General features: G+C 44.4%; 1 long non-coding RNA gene across 1 annotated transcript; it reads left to right on the top strand.

Annotated features, from left to right (window-relative positions):
• The first annotated feature begins 6,146 nt into the window (after nt 1-6,146).
• Nucleotides 6,147-7,477, top strand: LOC125556530. The gene is made up of 2 exons (XR_007305119.1): nt 6,147-7,047; nt 7,121-7,477. It is a non-coding gene; the product is annotated as an uncharacterized LOC125556530 (long non-coding RNA).
• Nucleotides 7,478-13,116: the final 5,639 nt, after the last annotated feature.

Below are 13,116 nucleotides of genomic sequence, written 5' to 3'. Positions count from 1 at the left end.
TGACTACTCTTGTCCATGGCTAGGAAACTTAATCATCTTTGATTAACAAGCTAGTCAAGTAGAGGCATACTAGTGACGCTTTGTTTGTCTATGTATTCACACATGTACTAAGTTTCCGGTTAATATAATTCTAGCATGAATAATAAACATTTATCATGATATAAGGAAATATAAATGACAACTTTATTATTGCCTCTAAGGCATATCTCCTTCAGTTCTCCCTCCTTGGGGCATTGTTTTGAAGCAGATTCTTACTGGAGGAGCCGTAAGGTGGAGTGGTATTGCATCTACCTCCTCGAAGACGGCAGGACTCGGCGGTGTGGTGCAGTGGAGTCTCGGCATTGGACGCGGCTTGATGGACGCGTGCAGACTGGTGGCATTGTCTGGCATCGTGGTGGCGTCGACAATAGTTGGTCCTGGCAAGGTCAATGCGAGGATCCCTCCAGAAGATGGGATGGTCAAAGATGGCGGCGCAGGATCCTAGAGCGCGTGCCTGCGGTGCGCGCTGTGGGTCTGCTAGACCTGTTGGTGCTCTTCGCTCACAGCCGCGGTGACTTCATGAGGCCACCGAATTAGATGGCGTGCGTTGGTGCGGTCAAGGCACATCATCAAGCATGTGTGTGTAGCGACATAAATCGCCAGAAAGGTGGCTTTGGATTCATCCTTGTATTTATTTTGCCATGTTGCATAATTTAATAAAGATGGATGTATACATCATTCGATGCAGTGGCTAGGGGTTATCCACATTTTCGGCAAAAAAGATTGCCGAATATGTTATACACTTCAGTTGTACAAAAGATATTTTAGGATGTAGATAAGAAATATATGCATGCTTGACAAATCCATAGCTGCTAGTTAAGATAAATTTTGAGTAGGTAGCGCATATGGGTTATGGGAATCCAAAAATATCTTGATTAAACCATGGATGTAGGAGGTATAACACGTGAACTTTCTGAAATTAATTAAAAAATATGGCAACGTATAGAAAAGGAACTTATGAATTATATTGTACTTGCCTCTTTTTTGCATGGGACAAAAATGGTAAAAAATGAACAAGGTTTTTCAAGTTCACGTGCTAACATGCCTATACTCATAAAAGATGACAAAATCTTGTGCATGTTGATATTTGTAAACGAACAATGGTGAAGAGGCATTCAATCCCCACCATCATGTAAGGCAACGCAGACAAGTTCTAATGGGAAAATTCCACACTGTTTGATAAGAACATGGCCACTCATCCTATGAGCAGCATATAGCTAAGGAAGTGTGTGCATAACGCTAGCAAAATAAATGTCATGATAAAGTAACGAACCAGGCCTTCGCTCTTGGCTCATCAGTTAGGGTTTCCCCGTCTCTCGCCGGCGGCGTGCCGGTCCGTCTCCTCTCCTATGATCCTTAGATTATGGGGCGTGATGGATCCCGGCCCTTGCGGACAGGAGGGCTCCGTTTTTAGGTGTTTCTTAAAGTTTTGTTATGGTTTGTGCCATATTCAGAAAGACGGGGCAGAGGCGGCTTCTTGAAGATGGAATAAAGTTCTTCCCGCCTAGCTCTCGTCCCGGTGATGTTTCTAACATCGCTGGAGGGCGTGTGGAGGTGTGTCTTCAACGGATCTCATGGCATCCGGCCTGCATTTGTCTTTGATGGATCCTCTTGGATTCAATCTTCGTTCGTCTATGTGTCTGCAGGTTGGATCTTTCCGATCTAGGATCCTCTTCATCACCGGCGGTTGCTGTTCTGCTGTGCTGGTCCTATGGGGCCTTAGCACTACGACTTCCCGACTGACTACTACAACAATGTTTGTCCGGCTCCGATGAGGGAGGGGCGATGACGGCGGTGCGTCTTCGGCTCGCTTCAGTGCTTGTAGTCATCGCTCGGTGGTCTATGGATCTGGATGTAATTTTTAATTCTGATGTTCTTTGTACTACCTTGACAATTGAGGAATAGATTGAAAGTTTTCTTGCAAAAAAATAAATAAATGGCATGACATCTTACATTCTTAAGATGTTGATGCCTATTACTATCAAATTTTTTCAACATGTACACTGTCCACATCAGCAAGTAGGTCCCACGTGTAAACCATTTCTCTCCTCTCAATAGTTAACTCAAGTATAAATCTTCCTATAATAATTACTACCATGCCTCATCCCATCCTGCACGACGCCAAGGCTCCCGAATTCAATGCATCGCTCGCTGCCATGTTGATGGGTGTCACGGAGTCCGTGTTATACGTCGTCGTAGAGGCCGGCGCGTGTGGAGTAGTCCTCCTCTTCTTATCATCGCCGTCCACAGGCGTGTTGAGTTTCCGTTAGGGCCCGACACCTTTGTGGGGAACATCTGAAAAAGAGCAGCCTTCACCTCTTCGACCCCATACTCCTTATCGAGCCTAAAGTTTACCAGTTGCTTCACCTTTACCGTTACACTATCAAGGACCACGTCCGTCCCTGTTGCCCCTTCAGAAGTGTAGAGAGTTTTATAGAAACGGACTATGAGGTTGTGCAGCTCGTGAACATCCGTCACAACGGTTCCATCAGACATCGCAAGTTGTCCTATCTTGTTCTTCTTCCTCTGTCTGCTTCCCCACTAATGATTTTTGTGTTGCAATCCCCTTGAGCCCTTGATCGCTTCTTCCACGTGATCTCTTCCCTATGATTCCAATTAGTGAATTTTGTTAGTAGCGGCGTTATTTCGTCCTGGCCACATGTCACCTGACCATGGGACCCAGCTATCAGTTTTTTTGTCAAACGTCATCTCTAATTGAGTGATAATCCAATGATCCGTAGTTTCTGAAACTGTCAGCACAATAGTGGTGGTTTTTTTAAGAAAAGAAACGAATTCTGGTGGTTTTATGAATTAGGGTCCCAGTCGCATCCACTACTTCTTGAAAGTCATTCATTTGCTTCGTGTCCCTCTTGTCGACCCCAACATCACTCTGATGTAGTACTTCATTGAGATCACCAATCCATAGCAGGGAAGATCTGACTCTGATCTCAGGAACTCAAGAAGTTTCCAAGATATCTCTCTCTCTCTCTCTCGTATTAGTTTCTCCATAGATATTTGTAAACCAGCATTGTTCTTCTCCATCTATTCTAATTTTCATATCAATATGATACTAGGAATAGTGAAGCAATCTCATTGTAACATAATTATTCTAGTACATAGCCAAAGCGCCATTGTGGCCATCACTCCCTATGGCACAACTATTATCAAAGCCCAACCTAAATGCTAGATTATTTATTGTAGTGCTACCTTTGAGTTTCCTATATACATAGCACTTGGGGGCAGTCTTTTGCACTAACATGTGTACCTCTCGAAATATCATGTGTTGCCAATCCCGCAACTGTTCTAACCGAGAATATTGGTGGTCCATATCGGAGCTTGCCAATTTTTCATCAGAGTTCATCTTTTTTAGGGTGAAGTTCCATGTTTTGGTTTCTTCCTATCCCTACACCTCACATATTGAGGTGGGAGAGGAGGGCATGCAACCCGTCACCAGATTGCCCTTCCTTGGTAGCCGCCGCTTCTTGCATGTTCTTCTCTCGGTGACATCATGATCCTTAACATTAGCATGCACATTTTATGTACCAAGGTCCAGCTTCATTGCAACACTTTCCTTGTCCTTCTCTTCACCTACTGGAGTTGACGTATTCTTTAATGGGCTAGTCGATGAGTCATCCAACTCGTACTCCCCATCTTCATCCAAGCTTGTCATTCCCTGCCTTGCACGGTATGTTTCATGTGCCAGTCGAGCCACCACCACGGTCCCAACCTCACGCACCCTTGAATGGCATGCCCCTGGTCAGAGCAACAAAACCACCTCGACTAGCACGCCAATCACTAGAAATGACCTTCTTATTGGTTACCGCCATCATATAGTCCTCATACTCTATATCATCTGGCCCATGAACCTCGTCTTAGGTTATGACCAAGGATAATTCCCTGGTCCACTTCGGCCGGCCACGATGACAACGACGCTTGTTGGCGTCGGTTTTCTTCTTGGAGTTGTCGTTCGGGTATGCCTTACTTCTTCCTACCTCACCGCTTCTCAGGTGAAAACACTAACTGCAGTTGGCGACGATGATGCTCAAGGTGTCTCCCTGAGAGCTTTGTGATAGTGGGTACCATTTGGGTTCGTTGGCAAATGCAGATGTTGTGCCTCTTTTCCTCCAGAGGGTATCTGCTCCAAGGGAAGCCCTAGATCTAGGTCTCCTGGGTCGGATGATGACGGTGACTCTGGTGTCGTTCTCCCTCCTGGGGGCATTGTTTTGGATCAGATTCTTACTGGAGGGGCCGTAAGGTGGAGTGGTATTGCATCTACCTCCTCGAAGACGGCGGGTCTCGGTGGCGTGGCGCAGTGGAGTCTTGGCATTGGACGCGGCTTGATGGACGCGTGCAGACTGATGGCGTTGTCTGGCATCGTGGTGGTGTCGACAATAGTTGGTCCTGGCGAGGTCAATGCGAGGATCCCTCCAGAAGATGGGACGGTCGAAGATGGCGGCGCAGGATCCTAGAGCGTGTGCCTGCGGTGCGCGCTGTGGGTCTGCTAGACCGATTGGTGCTCTTCGCTCGCAGCCGCGGTGACTTCATGAGGCCACCAAATTAGATGGTGTGCGTTGGTGCGGTCAAGGCACATCGTCAAGCATGCATGTGTAGCGACATAAATCGCCAGATAGGTGGCTTTGGATTCATCCTTGTATTTATTTTGCCCTGTTGCATAATTTAATAAAGATGGATGTATACATCGTTTGATGCAGAGGATAGGGATTATCCACATTTTCGGAAAAAATAAAGCCGAATATGTTATACACTTCAGTTGTACAAAAGATATTCTAGGATGTAGATAAGAAATATATGCATGCTTGACAAACCCATAGCTGCTAGTTAAGATAAATTTTGAGTAGGTAGCGCGTATGGGTTAAGGGAATCCAAAAATATGTTGATTAAACCGTGGATGTAGGATTATAACACGTGAACTTTCTGAAATTAATTAAAAATATGGCAATGTATAGAAAAGAAACTTATGAATTATATTGTACTTGCCTCTTTTTGCATTGGACAAAAATGGTAAAAAAGTGAACAAGGTTTCTCAAGTTCACGTGCTAACATGCCCTATACTCATAAAAGATGACAAAATCTTGTGCATGTTGATATTTGTAAACGAACAGTGGTGCTCTTCGACTATCTGTAATTGTAAAACACCTAATACGATTCTTCAGCACTTGATACTGGTGGTCATGGTCTTCTTCTCTTACTGTTGCGAGACTTGGTTTTAGTTAGTAATCTTGAGATCAGGTGTACTCGTGGATTGCTTAGATGGAGGACCACTGTTGGTTTTGTACTTAGATGCGATTGTGAATCATGTATGGTTTAATTCAGATTCATGTGGTATTTTTCCTAAATTTGTGCCTGCCTGAACATTATTACTATTAAACTATGAATAATGATTTTTGCAACTGTAGGAGAATTTCTTTGCCGCATCACAAGAAAAACAATTTGAAACAGAAAAGTGTACTGAACCTTCTAATTATTGTATGAACTTGCTTCACTTAATTTAAGAAGTACACATACTACTAGCATTTGCATCACACCGGGCAGCCTATTATCGAGAGATCTGACTTCATCAGGATTGCGGGTTCGTGACTTAATCCTGATTGGGTATGCTGGCGCCCGTACAGGATTGACGCGCCCTATATGCGGCGACCCGCGGCTACTCCTCCCAGCCCCGGATATGCTCTTCCACCACCTGTGACCCGCAGCTCTAATGATCCACGACAAGGGATGACGACCAACTCGGCTGCCCCTCCCCCGTGCAGCTCCCTCTGAGGCTGCAGCAGCCTTCGCACGAGGCCACTATGGCGCCACCTATGCTGTCCTGAAGTTCCCTCAGATTCGACAGTTTCAGTTTCATCAGTTTCGTCAGATTTAGTTTCATCAGATTCAGAAAATTCAGTTCATCAGTTTCATCAAAGTTTCAGTTGTCAGTTAATTTGTCGGGCACGTTGGCACTCGTGCACGTCGTCCGCTTCCTCACATCACTCGCTCACATAGCCCACCTGCCGATCCAAACAACAGCTTGGTCAGGGATCGTACTGGACCAGACGGTGTCCACCATGACCTGAAGGCGATGCTCGAGTCCAAGTGCGTGTAAGTTACACCAGCCTTTGATTTATATATCCACCGTCCACTGATCAGTGACCTGAAAAGGTTGGGCGCTCTGAGCTAGCACATAAGCTGATTGATGAGATGGATTGAAATGCTTTTGATTTGTTAGGCCGTCAATATTCCAAACTGAAGTCCAAGGAAGAACGATCAGGAACAGCAGGTAAGAAGCCCATGAGTTAGTTGTCTTACAGGCATGCACGTGCACAAGGTGCTGATACATAGTTGCAGATTTCCAATGGATGCTGGTATTGTCGGCTGACATCTCCGGGGCTGTACATCATGATGGTTACCAAGACACGACAATGATCTCAATGCTACAAACCTGAATGGAATACCATAACTGCAGACCTGATCACAATGCTACAGACTTGAATGAAATACCATGATTGCAGGCCTTTGCTGATTTGCGTTTTCCATTGATCTTCAATGCACTAAAGAATAGTGAAATCTTGCCATCTGATTCATTTTGCAGGCTATGCTTTTAACTCAATGAAAATGTGCATTGTTAGTTGACCTTATTGTCTGTTTGTAGCTAATTGGGAGACAAACATGGGCAATGAGCAGCTTTTTTGATGACAGTGCAATCAAGGACTCACATATTCACTGATGAATCTACCTCTATTTGGTACTGTGTATATACCTGAAAATAGTAGCATCGGCTTTGCATATTTATTTTCTGAATCAGCAACACTGTATTAGGGTCTTCATCGGCAATGTACATAGTGATGCTTAACTGCCGGTTTGAATTATTGGATGCATCTGTTGTGAGACATTCATGTGTTGTCATAGTGACTTGCCTGCGCTCATTGTTGATCGCTAAGAAGTGAGTTGGTCCAGAGATTGCAGCTGCGATGGAGCTCAGCAGGACAACTAGACATGCACAGCTTGGTATTAGTCTTATCTAAAATTTTACATATAAGTTTTTTCCTAGATTCAAGTACATTATATCATTATTTTGCAGGTGTGATCCACAGAGGAGATCACATTTCCAGTCCAGTCATAAATTATTATAATTATTTTACTCATGTTCATACTAAATTTGAAACGGGTCAATCCACAAGCTTCTGATCCTTGGTTCATTTTTTAACTATATCCATGTGTTCTATCAAGGATCATTTTGGCGCATATGGAAAAGACAAGCAATTTTGTTACCAGAATTATCATATTTGTAAGGTCAATCACCCATGGGTTCTGCACTTCACTAGAAATAATTTGTACCCTTGACCTGATAAGTTGTTGTTGTTGTATTATGAATTATTCATAGTATGAGACCAAATTTATTGTTTTAGTTTCATACAATTTTTTGTTCTTTGATAAATGGAGATTGTCATTGTCTTCCGTTTGCATGCCAGAATTTAGCGGTTCATTGTAACAGTTATTTGGCTTGATATTTATCTGTTTAGATGCGTGGGTTCAAGGATATTAATATCCCGTTGCAACGCCTCCCTGGGTGGCAACGTTCTGATGTTGCCGTGCCATGCAGTCGGATGTTTTGAGTTCGGTGTTTAGGTGGACAGGGTAACTAGCACTTTCTTCGTAGCGAAACATGGGGGTTGTGCTTGCATATATATTTCTTAGAAAAATTGAGTGCATGCTAAAAAAAATCTCTCCCGTTGCAACGCACGGGCATTTGTGCTAGTTAAGATAAATTTTGAGTAGGTAGCGCGTAGGGGTTAAGGGAATCCAAAAATATGTTGATTAAACCGTGGATGTAGGATTATAACACGTGAAATTTCTGAAATTAATTAAAAATATGGCAATGTATAGAAAAGAAACTTATGAATTATATTGTACTTGCCTCTTTTTTGCATGGGACAAAAATGGTAAAAAAATGAACAAGGTTTCTCAAGTTCACGTGCTAACATGCCCTATACTCATAAAAGATGACAAAATCTTGTGCATGTTGATATTTGTAAACGAACAGTGGTGAAGAGGCATTCAATCCCCTCCATCATCTAAGGCAAGGCAGACAAGTTCTAATAGGAAAATTCCACACTGTTTGATAAGAACATGGCCACTCATCCTGTGAGCAGCAAATGGCTAAGCAAGTGTGTGCATAACGCTAGCAAAATAAATGGCATGATAAAGTTACGAACCAGGCCTTCGCTCTTGGCTCCTCAGTTAGGGTTTCCACGTCTCTCGCCGGCGGCGCACCGGTGCGTCTCCTCTCCTATGGTCCTTAGATAATGGGGGCACGATGGATCCCGGCCCTTGTTGGAGGAGGGTTTCGTTTTTAGGTGTTTCTTGGAGTTTTATTATGGTTTGTGCCATGCTCAGGAAGACGGGGTGGAGGGCGTGTGGAGGTGTGTCTCCAGCGGATCTCGTGGCATCCGGTCTGCATTTTTCTTTGATGGATCCTCTTGGATTCGGTCTTCGTTCGTCTATGTTTCTGCAGCTTGGATCTTTCCGATCTAGGATCCTCTTCATCGACGGCGGTTGCTGTTCTGCTGTGCTGGTCCTATAGGGCCTTAGCATGACGACTTCCCGACTGACTACTACAACAATGTTTGTCCGGCTCCGATGAGGGAGGGGCGATGACGATGGTGCGCCGTCGGCTCGCTCCAGTGCTTGTAGTCATCGCTAGGTGGTCTACGGACCTGGATGTAATTTTTACTTCTGATGTTTTTTATACTACCTTGACAATTGATAAATAGATTGAAGGTTTTCTCGCAAAATAAATAAATAAATGGCATGACATCTTACATTCTTAAGAAGTTAATGCCTATTACTATCATTTTTTTCAACATGTACACCGTCCACATCAGCAAATAGGTCCCACGTGTAAACCATTTCTCTCCTCTCAATAATTAACTCAAGTAAAAATCTTCCTATAATAATTACTATCATGCCTCATCCCATCCTGCACGACGCCAAGGCTCCCGAATCCAACGCATCGCTCGCTGCCATGTAGATGGGTGTCACGGAGTCCGTGTTATACGTCGTCGTAGAGGCCGGCGCGTGTGGAGTAGTCCGCCTCTTCTTATCATCACCATCCACAGGCGCCTCTACCCTAACGCCTTCCGCCAAGCTAGGACACACAAGTGAGCTCATATTTTCAATCTATTATTTCCACTATGTTGCCGATTACTGGGGCAAGCTGCCTTCTCCCCAGCTATGTAACATTTGATTCGTTTGGCCATTTTGATTTTGCAGTTTGGTTGATTCGACTATAAGAAGAAGGCAGGATCGATATGTGGATTCACAAGGGATGTCGTTGTACGGTTGTCTAGTGATAACAGTGGTGCATTTTGTACTAATCAAAAGGAAATAAAAAACAATAACGTATATGATGTGATTAAGACCACTAAGATTCTCGAGATCTTTTTGTAGTTTGTGAAGGAAATATGCCCTAGAGGCAATAATAAAGTTATTATTTATTTCCTTATTTCATGATAAATGTTTATTATTTATGCTGGAATTGTATTAACCGGAAACATAATACATGTGTGAATATATAAACAAACAGAGTGTCATTAGTATGCCTCTACTTGACTAGCTCGTTAATCAAAGATGGTTATGTTTCCTAACCATGAACAAAGAGTTGTTATTTGATTACGAATCACATCATTAGTTGAATGATCTGATGACATGACCCATTCCATTAGCTTAGCACCGATCGTTTAGTATTGCTATTGCTTTCTTCATGACATATACATGTCTAATGACTATGAGATATGCAACTCCCGTTTGCCAGAGAACACTTTGTGGTCTACCAAACGTCACAACCGTAACTGGGTGATTATAAAGGAGCTCTACAGGTGTCTCAAGGTACATGTTGGGTTGGCGTTATTTCGGAGATTAGGATTTGTCACTCCGATTGTCGAGAGGTATCTCTGGGCCCTCTCGGTTAATGCACCTCACATAAGCCTTGCAAGCATTACAACTAATATGTAGTTGAGAGATGATGTATTACGGGAACGAGTAAAGGACTTGCCGGTAACGAGATGAACTAGGTATTGGATACCGATGATCGAATCTCGGCAAAGTTATACCGATGACAAGGGAACACGTATGTTGTTATGCGTCTGACCGATAAAGATCTTTGTAGAATATGTAGGATCCAATATGGGCATCCAGTCCGCTATTGGTTATTTACCGAGACCGTGTCTCGGTCATGTCTACAATTGTTCTCGAACGTAGGTCCGCACGCTTAAAGTTTCGGATGACAGTTATATTATGGATTATGGTTTTTGATGTACGAAGTTAGTCGAGTCCCGGATGTGATCCACGGACATGACGAGGAGTCTCGAAATGGTCGGAGACATAAAGATTGATATATTGACGGCTTACATTTGACACCGAAAGTTGGTTCCGGGTGATTTCGGAGAAAACCGGAGTGCAGTGCCGGGAGGGGTTACCGAACCCCCCGGGGAAGTAATTGGGCCTTAGTGGGCCCGAGGGAGAGAGAGGGCTGCAGCCCAGGAGGTGGCGCCCCCCCCCCCCATGGGAGTCCGAATTGGACTAGAGGGGGGCGCGCCCCCCTTTCCCTCTCCCTCTCCCTCTCTTTCCTCCCCCTCTCTCTTCCTAGTTGGACTAGAAAGGGAGTCCTACTCCCACTAGGAGGAGGACTCCCCCTCCCTTTGGCGCACCCCCATAGGGCCCGCCGGCCTCCCCCCTTGCTCCTTATATACGGGGGCGGCACCCTAGAACACACAAGTTGATCTTCGTGATCGTTCCTTAGCCGTGTGCGGTGCCCCCTCCACATATTCCACCTCGTCATATCGTTGCCAGTGCTTAGGCGAAAGCCCTGCCCCGGGTAGAACATCATCATGTCACCACGCCGTCGTGCTGACGGAACTCCTCCCCGAAGCTTTGCTGTGATCGGAGCTCGGGGTACGTCATCGCGAGCTGAACGTGTGCCCAGAACTCGGGATGCCGGAGTAACGGTGCTGGATCGGTTGAACCGGGAAGACGTACGACTACTTCCTCTACGTTGCGTCAACGCTCCTCTTCGGTCTACGAGGGTATGTAGACAACACTCTCCCCTCTCGTTGCTATGCATCAACCATGATCTGTGTGTCGTAGGAAAATTTTTGAAATTACTGCGTTTCCCCCACAGTGGTATCAGAGCCTAGGTTTTATGGTTGATGTTTATATGCACGAGGTAGAACAAGTGAGTTGTGGGCGATATAAGTCATAACTGCTTACCAGCATGTCATTACTTTGTTCAGCGGGTATTGTTGGAACGAAGCGGCCCGGACCGACATTACGCGTACTCTACGCGAGACCGGTTCTCCCGACGTGCTTTGCACAGAGGTGGCTTGCGGGGTGACAGTTTCTCCACTTTAGTTGAACCGAGTGTGGCTTACGCCCGGTCCTTGCTAAAACAGCCACCAACTTGACAAAACTATCGTTGGGTTTTGATGCGTAGTAAGGATTTTCTTGCTAAGCCCGGTACAGCACGTAAAACTTGCCAACAACAAAGTAGAGGAGGCGTCTAACTTGTTTGCCAGGGCATGTTGTGATGTGATATGGTCAAGACATGATGCTAAATTTATTGTATGAGATGATGTTTTGTAACCGAGTTATTGGCAACTGGCAGAGCCATATGGTTGTCGCTTTATTGTATGCATGCAATCGCCCTGTAATGCTTTACTTTATCACCTAAGCGGGGTTAGCGAATAGTCGTAGAAGCATAAGATTGGCGAGACGACAACGATGCTACGATGGAGATCAAGGTATCGCGCCGGGTGACGATGGTGATCATGACGTGCTTCGGAGATGGAGATCACAAGCACAAGAATGATGGCCATATCATAATCACTTTATTGATTGCATGTGATGTTTATCTTTTTATGCATCTTATCTGCTTTGATTGACGGTAGCCATTATAAGATGATCTCTCACTAATTATCAAGAAGTGTTCCCTGAGTATGCACCGTTGCCAAAGTTCGTCGGTTCCCCAGACACCACGTGATGATCGGGTGTGATAAGCTCTACGTCCATCTACACGGGTGCAAGCCAGTTTTGCACACGCAGATACTCGGGTTATACTTGACGGAGCCTAGCATATGCAGATATGGCCTCGGAACACAGAGACCAAAAGGTCGAGCCGTGAATCATGTAGTAGATATGATCACATAATGATGTTCACCATGAAGACTAATCCATCTTCACGTGATGATCGGTTATGGTTTAGTTGATTTGATCACGTGATCACTTAGAAGATAGAGGGATGTCTATCTAAGTGGGAGTTCTTTTAGTAATATTAATTGAACTTAAATTTATCATGAACTTAGTCCCTGATAGTATCTGCTTGATGTTGATTGTAGATATGCCCGTGCTGTTGTTCTGTGAATTTAATGCGTCCTTGAGAAGCCAAAGTGAAAGATGATGTAGCAATTACACGGACTGGTCCGTAATTTGAGGATTATCCTCATTGCTGCACAGAAGAATTACGTCTGGAAGCACCGCTAGGTCAGGCCTGCTGCTGGGAGCAACACCAGGATGTTATGAACGTCTGCAGAGCAAAGCTGATGACTACTCGATAGTTCAGTGTGCCATGCTTTACGGGCTTAGAATCGACTTCAAACGACGTTTTGAACGTCATGGAGCATATGAGATGTTCAGACTTGAAGTAATATTTCAAAGCAAATGCCGGATGAGAGATATGGAAGTCTCCAATAAGTTCTATAGCTGCAAGATGGAGAGATAGTTCAGTGAGCATATACTCAAAATGTCTGGGTTATAATAATCACTTGATTTCAATGGGAGTAATCTTCCAGATGATTGGCGTCATAGATTAGAATTCTCCAATCACTGCACAAGCTACCAAGAGGCTTCGTGATTGAACTATATATGCAAGGATTGAATAAGACTATCTCGAGCTCTCGCAATGCTGAAAGCTTGTGAGTAGAAATCAAAAAAGAGCATCAAGTGTGAATGGTCAACAAGACCACTAGTTCAAGGAAAAAGGGCAAAGAAGAAGAAGGGAACTTCAAGAGAACAGCAAGCAGT

Source organism: Triticum urartu, chromosome 5 (assembly GCF_003073215.2).
Source record: "Triticum urartu cultivar G1812 chromosome 5, Tu2.1, whole genome shotgun sequence".
Classification (NCBI taxonomy): Eukaryota; Viridiplantae; Streptophyta; class Magnoliopsida; order Poales; family Poaceae; genus Triticum; species Triticum urartu.
This window is presented reverse-complemented; position numbering and strand designations above follow the sequence as displayed.